The 13,022-nt window shown below is 35.6% G+C and overlaps 1 protein-coding gene across 1 annotated transcript in view; it reads right to left on the reverse strand.

Moving 5' to 3' along the window:
- HTR1F (5-hydroxytryptamine receptor 1F) overlaps positions 1-12,509 on the reverse strand; it is a 123,514-nt gene extending 111,005 nt beyond the window's left edge. Inside the window, exon 1 of the mRNA XM_012454643.3 lies at positions 12,396-12,509. The gene's annotated coding sequence lies outside the window, so the exon portion shown is untranslated. The remainder of the gene's footprint in view (positions 1-12,395) is intronic.
- Between the last annotated feature and the right edge of the window lie 513 nt (positions 12,510-13,022).

The following is a 13,022-nucleotide window of genomic DNA, read 5'->3' on the forward strand; positions in this document are numbered from 1 at the left end:
AATCAAAGAAAAATTACTGACATATACATTAACTTGGATGGATCTCAAGGGCATTACATTAAGTAAAAAAAAGAGCCAATCTCAAAATTTCACATACATTATTGGATTCATATAGCTTCTCAAAATGAGAAAATTGTAGAGATAGAAAACAGAGTAGTGATTATGAGCAGAAAAGCAAGGATTATGGAGAGAGATTGAAGATAGATGGGGGCAGGGAATAGTTGGTAGAGTAGCGTCGCTGAAGTGGCTGGCAGGGATGAAATTTGGAACAGAGAGAAAATGTTTATCCTGACACTGGAAGGGTCCCTCTACCATTGACAGGTGGTGAAACATTGTAGGAGTCGTGTTTTGTCTAGTAGCCACTTCTTCCATCAATTACTCCAGATAATGAGCCCTTAATATTTTTCTTCCCTAGTGGTCAATTTCAATTAGCAATTATTATATCATTAAGGTTCTTTTTCTTTATTATTTAATGAGTGTAGCTTTACTGAAGTTTGACTCTGGATTCTCTCCAGAGATCTTAAAGTAAATAAGCATTTTATGTTCTGAAAGAAATTGTTCAATAATCTCAGTAATTATTTCTATATAATATATACATGGATAAAATAAATTCTAAAAATATTTGAATAAGAAATACAAAAATCTAAAAATATAAGAAAATAGAAATGAAACATACTGATTATGGATAAGAGATAAAGATATTTTTCAATAATAACTAGATCATAACCATAATATGTTATTGCCTAAAGTCAAGGAGGAGCTGTAATACATTCAATTCAACTTAATGCAGAAAAATGGGTTAAATACCTTTCACTTAAAATATATGTGATATTTCCAAAAGAAAATATGAGGCAAAAAAATTAGAAAATTGCCACACAGTATATAAACATTTAATATAAATAATAAATTAATTATCCAAAGTATTTAGAATCCTTCAGATTCATCTACTTCTACTGGAGGACATTTTTTGTTTTCCTCTGTGGATAATCCAGTTTCCTCTCTCTGAGTAATGGTGCCCTAATTTTCCTGACGGAACTATTCCTCTCCATTTTTTTCCCCTGTGGTTTATGTGGGGTTGGACACATATTCAGCTTCTGGATTGTGAACTTGCCTCAGGTTGGCTTATCAAATAATCAACAATGATGCTCAATTTCAGATTTTTGCTGGAACTGTAAGAAAAGAGATTCTCTGTTCCGTTGGCACTGTTAAACTAGGAAGACGTAATCCTAGAGTTGCTGACGACTGCCTTATTTCCATAAAAATAATTGGTAATAAAGTGAACACAGAGGAAAGCAGAACAGAGACTATGGAGAAAGATTTATGACACTGTGAGATTCTGATTCCTTGGCCTGTTCACTTGTGTGAGCTAAATTCCTTTTCTTTTTTATTAAAAGAAGATTGTTTGATTGATTTGTTACTAATTGTAACTAAAAAAAGCCTATTTAATAGTACTGAAAATGAATATCCGTGAAATTTAGGGAATTAACATTGACTAGTAAACCATGTTAATAAAAAAAGTCCTTCTGAATTCTTTGCAAACATAATAAATCTTTGAAAAAATTTGATGTTTCTTATCACAAAAAAAAACAACATATCACTGATACGAAATGTTTTTTCCCATAATCTACAAAGTATTATTTTATTTTAATGATACTGTAACAATAACTTAAAGTTTAAAGTTACCATAATTAATTTATAATTATGGAACTAAGGATAGGAATAAGTAGATACTGAAGAACAAAAGGAAAAAATGGACTCCAAGATTTTGTATTGTTTTATTTTTCTCTAATGTCTCACCCAATCTCTCTGACCCTTAGTTTTAGAAGATATAGGAGAGAGTTGATAGATATTTTAAAACTTTTTCCTCAGGGAGGTCTGGAAGATAGTTGAATTGCTTCTCTTCAGTACTGTCAGCTTTTCTGAGATTGGGACATTCTGAATATAACTTGGAGTTATAATCTGATGGGAGATGTCAACATTCCAGGAAATACCCGTCTTTAATAAATTGCAAACTAATGAAATTTAAAACATTAAGATATTCTTAGTTTCACCTTTATTCAATGCTTACTGGATGATTCTATTATTCATAACAAATTGAAAAACCACTTATGGATATTAAAACAAATTATTTTCCAAATAAAAATTGAGTATGACTCAACATGAAACAAAAATAAAATCTTCTGAGAGATTATTGTTTACTAGGACACAGTATTATATGACTCGTGGCACAAAAAACAAAAGCTAAAAGAAAAAAATATCGTTTCTCACATTAAAAAAACCAACATCTCAGTGAATGAGATTATTCTCTTGCTAATGGGACTTTGATGAGTACATTAAGTTTACTGACAACCTTAGATCTCTAAGGTAACAATATAATTATTGTCTTTCCTAAAACAGTGAGTTGGTTGATTAGAATCACAAAGATTCCCTAAAGGAAGCTGAACACTAGCAAGGAATCCATCTGGCCAAGTGGGTACATGCTGACTACTTTGCAGATAATAAAAAAAAAATGGATGATATCTCCTTTTCTGCTGGGTAGAATCCTGGAGAATAATATCTAGAATTACTATAGATTTAGTGTAGTTTTAGTGTCTCTTTGGTGTAGGCTTAGTTCTTGTGACCATAAAATTATCAAGTTCGAATTTTTGCACTGGCACACTACAGCTAAGGCAAGGGTCTGAAAATGCCCAAGGAATGTTCCTCATTTGCTTTACAATGTGCAGACCCAGAGGGTACAGACTAGCTGATAAGTGCCCAGGGAAACCTTATTACAAGGAAAGAAAATGGCTCTAACTAATGGCTCAATTTATCTGTAATTTGGACATCTCTTTAGGATAATGTATGATCCAACCATTGATGAAGTTCATGCTAAAAAGAAATTTAGTCTCTAGAATTGGGAAATAACATTAAGTCTGTTATGATAAGAATACTACTTCTTGATTTAATACTAGAAGGAAGTACAGGAAATTGAAAAATAATTAGCCAAGAACATTGCTAACTGCTTTATATGCATGGTCTTATTGTGACTTCCAGAGTTTTTGAGACAGATATCATCAACTACATGGCCTCACTGTGTAAATAGGGGTTCAGATAGATTTTTTAACTTGTTATGGCATCATATCTCATTATGTTATAATCTGGCTTCATGGAAGTAAAACCTGTGTGACCAGGCTCAGAAACTTGGGGTTTAATGCTGTGTGGTTGCTGTCTTGAGGTTCTTTGTCATTTTATTTTTGAATTTATATTTTGCAGTGAAGTCTGATGGGACATTGGAGCAAGAGCCAGGGGCTTGGAGCTTCAGCTCTTGTTCAGTCCACCATTGATCTCTGCCCACTGGTTCTCTGGACCTCAACAGAAAGTTCCACTCTCCTTGGTCACTGCCAGTCTCTGCCAGAGAGGAGGAGGTGGACCTTCTTGTTTGAAATTGGCAGCTCCACCAAACTTTCAGCTGTCATCTCCATATTTAGCTCCTGTCTGCCCTGGGGGGTGGAGTTGGGTTTGGGGGGGCCTCTCAAGGGTAAAGGTCCTTTGCCATTGCCAGGTATTTTCTTTTTGCCTTGAGCCCCACAAGTTGTGTAGCCAGCCCTGAGCAGAGTTACGATTGAAATCCAGTTCTGCCTAAAACCAAGAACTTCTAGAGCAGGAACCAAGATGTATGGTTCAGAATGAAAATCAATTTTCTAGGCTTAGAAAAGTACGGAGAAAAGGCATTGAATTCGGAGATCAAACACCTATCTTTGATTCCACATACATAATTTACATTTTTGTAGCCCTCTAGGAAAGATACTTAATCTGTCTAAACTGTGGCATCCGTAGACTTTCTGTAAAGGGCCAGATATTAAATATTTTCAACTTTGCAGGCCATATAGTCTCTGTTGCAACTATCATTCCAGTACAAAAGCAGCCATACAAAACACCTAAACAAATAAACATAGCTGTTTTCTAGTAAAACCTTATTCATGAACACTGAAATTTGAATTTCCTATGATTTTTATGTGTCATAAAATATTACCAACTTTTCGAATTTTAAAAACAATATTGAAATGTAAAAACCCTTCCTAGCACCAGGGATATGGATTTGATACCGCAGGTTACACTTTGCAGACTCCTGGTCTAAGCCACTGTTTTTCATTCATTCATCCATCCATTCATCACTGTTCAAAGTGTGTTTATCACTGCATTAGGCATTAGGGATCAAAAGACATGGATTTGTATGATCTAGACTTTGAAGTTCTTAAGTGCCACCTCATGTTAACTTTCCCAGGCCTAAATAAACAAATGAATACAGACTAGTGGGAAATAGCTTGGGAAAAAAGGGAAATAAGGGAAATAAGTCTTTCCTAAAATAACACACACTTTTTAAGTCTCCAATTGTTTTCATTTTTGATATATGCATATATTCACATTTGTATGAGTATTTGTGTGCATACATATACATATACATATACATACATACATACACATGCATACCTTAAGTGAACATGTACCTATATGAATACACACACAGCATCTTACAATTCTGAATTAGAAATTTAATCACATTGCAGTTATACTATACTGATTAGAGGAACCCAACTTGGGTTTTATATCCAAATATATCATCGCTGTCCTAGAAATACAACCACTGAAATAAATAATAAACAGTACTATCAGATAGTTTGCAACAATTAGGAATACTCACCCTATTAAGTAGTTTTTTCTCATGTATAACACAAAATATGCACCTGAGTTGAGAAGTCAAGCTATATATATATTTTGAGGATACACAAGATAATTTTTCTTTAAAGAGAATCAGAAGTGAACATGTAAGCTCTGATTACAAAGTTATTGAAAATGGAAGTCAATACGTTTTTTTCAGAGTAAAAAGCTAAGAATCTTTGTGCAAGTCTCAATTACATACAAATATAAAAAGGACTTTAAAAACTGCTTTATAGGTCGGGGACGTGGTGGCGCATGCCTGTAATCCCAGTAGTTTGGGAGACCAAGGCAGGAGGATTGCTTGAGGCCAAGAGTTTGAGATCAGCCTAGGCAATATAGTGAAACCTTAGCTCTACATAAAATTAAAAAAAAATTAGCCAGATGTAGTAGCTACTTGGGAGGCTGAGACAGGAGGATCCTTTGAGCCCAGGAATTCAAAGCTGCAGTTAGCTATGATCATGCCACTATACTCCCCTGTGCAACACAGCAAGACTATGTCTTTAATTTTTTTAAGTGCTTTGTAAATACAGTGTGGGGTCAACTGAGTTTCTTGTTGAAATACTATTTCCCTGGTTCCAGCTCAGAGGATCTGACACAAAAGGTCAGGAATGAGGCCAAGAAATCTGCATTTTTATTCAACAAGTAGATTAGGTTATTTTGATAGAGCAGGCTTACTTGGGAAATGGCTTTAAAAGAAAAATAGTTAAGGTTTTTATATTTCCCTAGTTCCAGCTTGGAGACATTCTGGATACTTAAGGGAAGCAGCAGTCTCTTCACCTTATATGCCTTTATCTAGAAACAGCTCCTAAAGGAAGCAGAGTCTGCTAGTGGAAACAATGACAATATTGCAAACAGATTTTGGGCCAGAAAAGAACACTGCAGACATAAACAAAGTGTCATCCTTTGCAGCTTAAAAATTCTAAACAGGAGGCAAAAATCTCTCATGTGTGGCTTTTCCATGACATCTGGAGGAAGGTGTTAAGACTCTCACACCTTAAAGAAGCTTTGAGTAAAGAAACGGTGATTTCAAGACACTTAAACCCTGTGACACCCGTCTGAAGACAAAAGCAAACAACACAACAGGCAGAACAAAACTTGGCAAATATTTTCTCTATCTGCCTAGTCAGTATCCAGAGGCTTTCATTCCTGAAACTCTTGATAAAAGTTTCAAATAACTCAAATACAATTTTTAAACATTATTTTGTTACTAATGTGTAATCTTGATAATGTCAAAAGTGAAAGAAACTCTGTGGCTATCTCACAGTGACACAGCTTGATTCTACCAAAGAAGCGGAAGTTTTTGTCTCTATTCATGAATTCATTTGAACTATTTACTGTGATGAACATTTCTTACAAGAAGAAGTATTCTTCTTTATGTATTTGTGTGTATAATACATATTATACATATAAATTATGTGTAATTATTTCTAGTATCATGTTAATTTAGTGAAGGAAATACTTTTACAAATTCACGTTGCCTTTGACAATGCTTTTAAGACACATGCAAGTTACGGATTTTAGCTTTAGTTATTCATTACGAATTCTCTTTTAGCTTCTAGGCAGGTGGCACAGTACAGTGGTTATGAACACAGGCTCTTGGCATTAGAGAGCTTGAAATTCTTACCACCTGTGTGACAAGTAATTTAATCCCACTAACTGTTTCCTTACGGGGATGAAACTAGTACCTACCATACTGTTAATACCAATAATAGCGCATAGCGATGATTTTAGTACCTACTTCATGCAGTTGTGAAGATTTCCATTAAGTTTCAAAAAATTAGCAATGTGGCTCATAAAAATATAAAATAAACATGTGCCAAAGACATTATTCAATTTCTTAATTAATGAATAAGCCAATCAGATGGCAATGCTGATTCAAAGAGCGTTTTGAAGATCTGAGTGTTTATAGGCCTTTGGAGACAATATTAGTATAAGATTTCTGGGTAAGAGTCAAAGCTGGTTAATGACACCCTGTGGTATAATAAGCTATAGCATTGAGGTTGGATTTTCTTCTGGATAGAAATAATTTATATCTTTGTTGGGGAAAAAAATTCTACAAGTAGACATGGAACTTCACGAAATCTGAAATTTTCATCAGTAGCAAACAGTGAATTTAGCAAATTGCATTTCCTAGAATATTAAATTATTTGGAGTGGGCCTGTTGAAAGTGCACTCACTTCACTTGTTTGCATGTCTTAAATAATTTTTCTTAATATCTTTTAAAGTACAAAGACCCTACTAAAGTTAGTGACTAAAATTTGCATTGCTATTTATTTTGTAGACCAAAATATTTTGTTTACCCTGCTTAGGTTATAACTTCATTGGAGCATGATGCTTGTCCATCATATTAACAAATTCTTCTCACATATATAAGAATATTTAAAGAGTTATTTAGGGTACACTAAGAACACACAGTATTCCTAGTACATTACCAGGAGCCAGAAGAATAGCTGTGGATTTATCACATCCATAGATTGATTCATTGATTATTTTTTCATTTATCAACTATTAATACAGTGTCACACTTGGAGGATATTGCACTGAATAGGACACAGTCCCTTGTTTCACGGAACTCCAGGTAATATTATTTACATGTAGTATTTACTTAAAAGTAATTTCTACTTCAAATATCAATACATGTGCCATAAACATTGCTTAGAGACAGAACTCATTGTAAGAAATTTTTTATGTAATGTTAATTTTCACCCAGGAACTTCTTCACTTGACTTAAAATCTCTAGTGCAAGTCCATCTGTCTCTTAATGCAAGATACAGTTGGCGATACAATGTTGGTGGTCACAGAGCTCTCTAATTCTACACATTATTTTTCTTAAACATCCAAAACATTTTTCTGCGTGTAAAAATATAAAGTAAGCAAGATTCAATGAAATGTTACTAAACATACTTTAATGAGATCTTCTCAAATCTATTTTGCTGCCACTAAATTCGAGATACATATTTTCTCAATAAAGGATTATTTCCATAGAGTGCACAAGAGAAATCATGTGAGGTTAATAACTTCGTGATGATAAACCAGAGCATAGGAAAATGAAATAGTGAATAATAAAGTTATGTCCTTGTAATACATAGTTTTATGACATAACCAAGAATGTTCCTATTATTCTGAAAATAAATTGATGTGCATATGCTCATGGACTTTTCATTACTTCATGTACTTCAGGGAGTCCATACACATGTGTATTTGTTCAGTATTAAACTATATACTGCTTGGAGAAATTTACACACAGTGAATAGATTTCATTTTATGTCATGGTTCTGAGGAAAACTGCTCTACCTTTTACACCAGAATGATATAAGAACATATATAGTTTTGCACACAATTTTAAGGGGCTCATACACTCTCTAGAATCATATCCAGGTGAAATAAATAGGTCACAAAAAGACTGTGTCAACATTAAATATTTAACTACCCACAAAGATTTTGGTTTTATGTTCTGTCAAATTATTTTCAGAATAAAAGTTCATTTTCAAATTAAATAATAGGACTCAATTATTTTGTAAATAAGACCAAAAAAATGCTTAAAGTAGGGAAATACTATTGTATATATCAGACTAAAGACTATTTTAGAATAGATAAAAAATTTTAAACAAGGAAAAGTGATTAGTCAGTTTTTTACGATTATATTTATACTTCTGTTGCAAATACTAATTACTGGCTTTAATTGAGCATATCAATTAAACTTATAAGTTGCATATACCTTTGGTTAAATAACAGAGTAAATTACAAGGATAAATGAAGTTATTTATTTGATTAAATAACATTATTATTTTTACAAACTTCCCTTTCTAAAGGAAGACCTATATATTATCTCCATGAGAATAAAAATGTGTTTTGCATGAGTGGCTGGTTCACTTGAAGCAAAAAAGAGTAGTTAATACCATGTTTGGTGAGAGGAGATCTACACTATATTCAAACCTAGTGTAGATCTATAATAGAGTAGGATTACTTGCTGCATATTTAAATGCTCTGCTCTCTCTGGCCTTACTGGAGCGATGAAGATCCTGTTCAGGGATCCATAGAAGTTCATTAAGTTACTCTAGGAGAGAAAGGTACAGTTTCTGTGAATGTATGGTGCCTTTTTTCCTGATTGTACTGAAACTAGGATAGAACAGCTGAATGCCGGTTATTCCTAGATCACCTCACCCTTTTCCAAGCAAGGAGGTTTTCTCTCAGGACCGTCATGATAGGGCTATGTTTTTTCGCACCAACTTGTAGCATAAAAGAATTTAGGAATAAAATGTGAGTGTGCATTTTGAAGGTTGTTAAATTATGCTTCATTGCTTTCCATTTTATTTATTTAAAAAACTGGAAAAATATGATTAATTTTTCTAAGGATTTTTTTAAACAAAGGCTTTAGAATTTCTCAACTTTGAAATCTCAATTACAGAATGCTATTTTCATGCAAATGAGAGAAGCATACTTTCTGCAGTTTTCTTCTAGATTTTAAAGTTTTGGTATTTAGAATTATAGGAAAATAGTGGTTGCATAAAAATCATACTTGTTATGATACAGGCTACACAATGGTAGCTCAGTTCGACAAAGAAAATTCAGATAAGAATGTGACTGCCTGAGAAAGGAAAAAAAATTAAGTAGATAAGGGCAATGAACATAATGATAGTGAAAATGAGAGTTGAACAGTGAGAACACATGGACACAGAGAGGGGAACACCACGCACCAGGGCCTGTTGGAGATTAGGGGGCGAGGGGAGGAAACTTAGAGGATGGGTCAATAGGTGCAGCAAACCACCATGGAACACTTGGACCTGTATAATGAACCTGTGTGCTCTGCATGTTTATCCTGGAACTTAAAGTAAAAAAATACATATAATAATAATAAAGAAAATAATAATACCTGTGGCTCACACCTGTAATTCCCACACTTTGGGAGGCTGACGCTAGCAGAAGACTTAGCTCAGGAGTTCAAGACCAGCTTGGGAAACATGGCAAAAACCAGTCTCTACAAAAAATACAAATAATTAGCTGGGTGTGGTGGCCCATGCTTGTAGTCCCAGCTACTTGGGAGGCTGAGGTGGAAGGATCTATTGAGACCAGGAGGCAGAGGTTGCAGTGATCTGAGAGCACACCACTGTACTCCAGCCTGGGTGACAGAATGAGAGCCTGTCTGCAAAATAATAATAATAATGACAATGATAAAGATAATGATAGCAACACCTTTCATTATCTACTATTTGTGGACGTTCAAGCACATTCTAGGTGCTGTGGTACAGTTATCCATTCAAGCAATTTATATTGTAGTGGGTAAGACAAATGGTATATAAATAGTACACAAGTAGTGCCAATATGGCAAGATATAAGGTTATAGAGAGGTACCAAAGGGCATTGCAGAGATAGGAACACTAAGCTAGAAAACACCTACCTTCTGAGATAAAGAAAAGGTTGGAAATGCTTTTTAGAGGAGTTGATCTGAGAATAATGGGTGTTTGCAGGAAATATAAGCAGGAGAAAGCATTCTAATTGCAGGGGCTGGCTGTGTAAAGCACAGAGCAGTGAAACAACATGGACTTTATAGGAAAGCCAAGCAGGCAGAGAGAATAAGTGGCAGAGCTGATATCATAAAAATGTGCAAGCGTACAATAGCAAAAGCTATGAAATATTTATTTTTGCTTGTAACCTACGGGAAATCATTGATGTGTGAGCAAGAAAATAGCATGAACAGAAACAGTTTCCAGGTATTATAGAAGGAAGATTTGCAGAAGCATTGATCACACAGGTTCCCTGAGACAGAATATGGTCTCACCCAGCTTCTCTAACACTGTTTGAGAAATAAAGATATCCCTGGTCCCCAAATGATAGCAGGACAGGAGAACTGGGAAAGCATGCAGAGTTTCTGCAGACAGGTTCTGGTACCATCGATGGTGCTTAGATGTGGCAGGAGAATGCAAGAAGGAAAATTATCATCTAGCAAGCATCCAACACATTACAGCAAATATTTCTTAATACACATGATCTTACTTAGTCTTCACAACAATCCTATGAAGTGTGCATTATTATCTCAAAGTAAAACGTAGTCGAACTAAGTTCCAGAGAAGTGAACTTATCTAAGATGACAGAACTGATAGAGGTGGTGGTATGCCCCTACAATGGGATCTAAAACCCTGCCTGTCTGTCTGATATCACAACGTATACTCTTTCTGTAGAATCTCCTGTCTTAAGTCGTACTTCTGTCGTTGGGTACATAGCAGCAAGACAACCATTTTGCTTTTAGGGAGAAGGCTTTGTGATTCTAAGCTAATTCCTCTCTGGTTTTTTTTTTTTTTTTTTTTTTTGAGACGGAGTTTCGCTCTTGTTACCCAGGCTGGAGTGCAATGGCGCGATCTCGGCTCACCGCAACCTCCGCCTCCTGGGTTCAGGCAATTCTCCTGCCTCAGCGTCCTGAGTAGCTGGGATTACAGGCACGCGCCACCACGCCTGGCTAATTTTTGTATTTTTAGTAGAGATGGGGTTTCACCATGGCCAGGATGGTCTCGATCTCTTAACCTCGTGATCCGCCCACCTCGGCCTCCCAAAGTGCTGGAATTACAGGAGTGAGCCACCGCGCCTGGCGTCCTCTCTGGTTTTATGGGAAAGGGGTGACAGCGTTTGAAGCCGGCGAGTGCAACTCTGTGAGGCTAAAATGGGTCAATTTTTTTTTTTTTTTTTTTTTGAGACGGAGTTTCGCTCTTGTTACCCAGGCTGGAGTGCAATGGCGCGATCTCGGCTCACTGCAACCTTCGCCTCCTGGGTTCAGGCAATTCTCCTGCCTCAGCCTCATGAGTAGCTGGGATTACAGGCATGCGCCACCATGCCCAGCTAATTTTTTGTATTTTTAGTAGAGATGGGGTTTCACCATGTTGACCAGAATGGTCTCGATCTCTTGACCTTGTGATCCACCCGCCTCGGCCTCCCAAAGTGCTGTGATTACAGGCGTGAGCCACCGCACCCGGCCGGGTCAATTTTTAAAGTAGGCCATGGTACTAATGAAAAGAGCATAAACCCCAGAAGTATTTTATATGAAGAATTGAGAAGATATAGTGACCAATTGGATGTATGAAATGGAGAGCCAGCTATTAAGGAATGACTATTCCGGCATAAGAAACTGGAGACAGAACCATCAAAGAACATACAGAAGATAGAAGGGAAAACAAGCACCAGGTCAATGTGACATGAAAGCAATAATATGTATTTTAGTGATTATTAGATTCAGGTGAGAAAAGTCAGGGATTTTTTACAACCGCACATTTCATATATTTCTGGTAATTAATATATTTCAGGCCCAGGAAAACTACAATATCAAGGGCTATAAAACTCATTATCAGGGAGGTCAGGACAGCTCTGAGGACAATTTAGTACATATCTATTTTGAAGCATTGAGTAGACATACAAGGGAAGATTTATAGCTCTTTGATATCTAAGCAAGAAATCACAGGGGATTCAGGGCTGGGATAAAGATCTGGGAGACTTCTGCATTTGTTCATTTTTTTTGTTTTTGTTTGATTTAAGCCTTTAATCCCAGCACCTTGGGAGGCTGAGGGCCTTTCCTGGAAGCAGGACTCATACAGACTTTCATCCCTCCAGTATCCATTCTGCATTTTGTTCTTTGATTTACCATGGTTTCTATTTTTTTCCACTAATTCTTAATTTATTTTTCTTCATGGTTTAAAGCTGGAAATGCTTACCATGTTGTGGTAGACTGAATTGTGGGCTTTCCTCACCATTTCGCCTCATGTTCCTGTTCTTTTGAGAAGTCCATGATAGGCTCACAGTCCAATTCATTCTCCTCTAAACTACTCCTTAAAAAAAAAAAAAAGAATAAAACTAATTATTTCTTTTCTTCTGAAATGTTCCCAGCCACAATATATCCTGGCTGATCTTCTCAAATAATTGTTACCTTTGTTTTCCCCTCCCTGACCACTACCCGCTTTTGAAATAAAATATTAGGTTTCGATGTCAAGAAAAGAAAAAGTCTTTTTTTGGGGGGGAAAGATGAAGGTCAGCTATAATAGCTGCATCATGAAATGCATACTAAATGAGAATATTTGTCTTCCTTTTGTAAATAATGTTTATTAATATCTACTAGATATTTGATTAGAGAATCAACTAGATAATTGGAATTAAACTATGACACTTGTGACAGTGGTTTCACTGACATGCTCCTTATGACACTATCATCCCTGACACAGGGGAGCAGGAACAGTGTCATCAAATAACTGAAAAGTCAATCGCTAACATTTTGGGACTTGAGGGATGATGGAAATATTTCTAGAAGGTAAGGGATATCAAATCATGAACGTTTTAACATAAAA

Source organism: Aotus nancymaae, unplaced genomic scaffold (genome assembly GCF_030222135.1).
Source record: "Aotus nancymaae isolate 86718 unplaced genomic scaffold, 86718_ANA_hifiasm-v0.15.2.pri h1tg000022l_1, whole genome shotgun sequence".
Lineage (NCBI taxonomy): Eukaryota > Metazoa > Chordata > Mammalia > Primates > Aotidae > Aotus > Aotus nancymaae.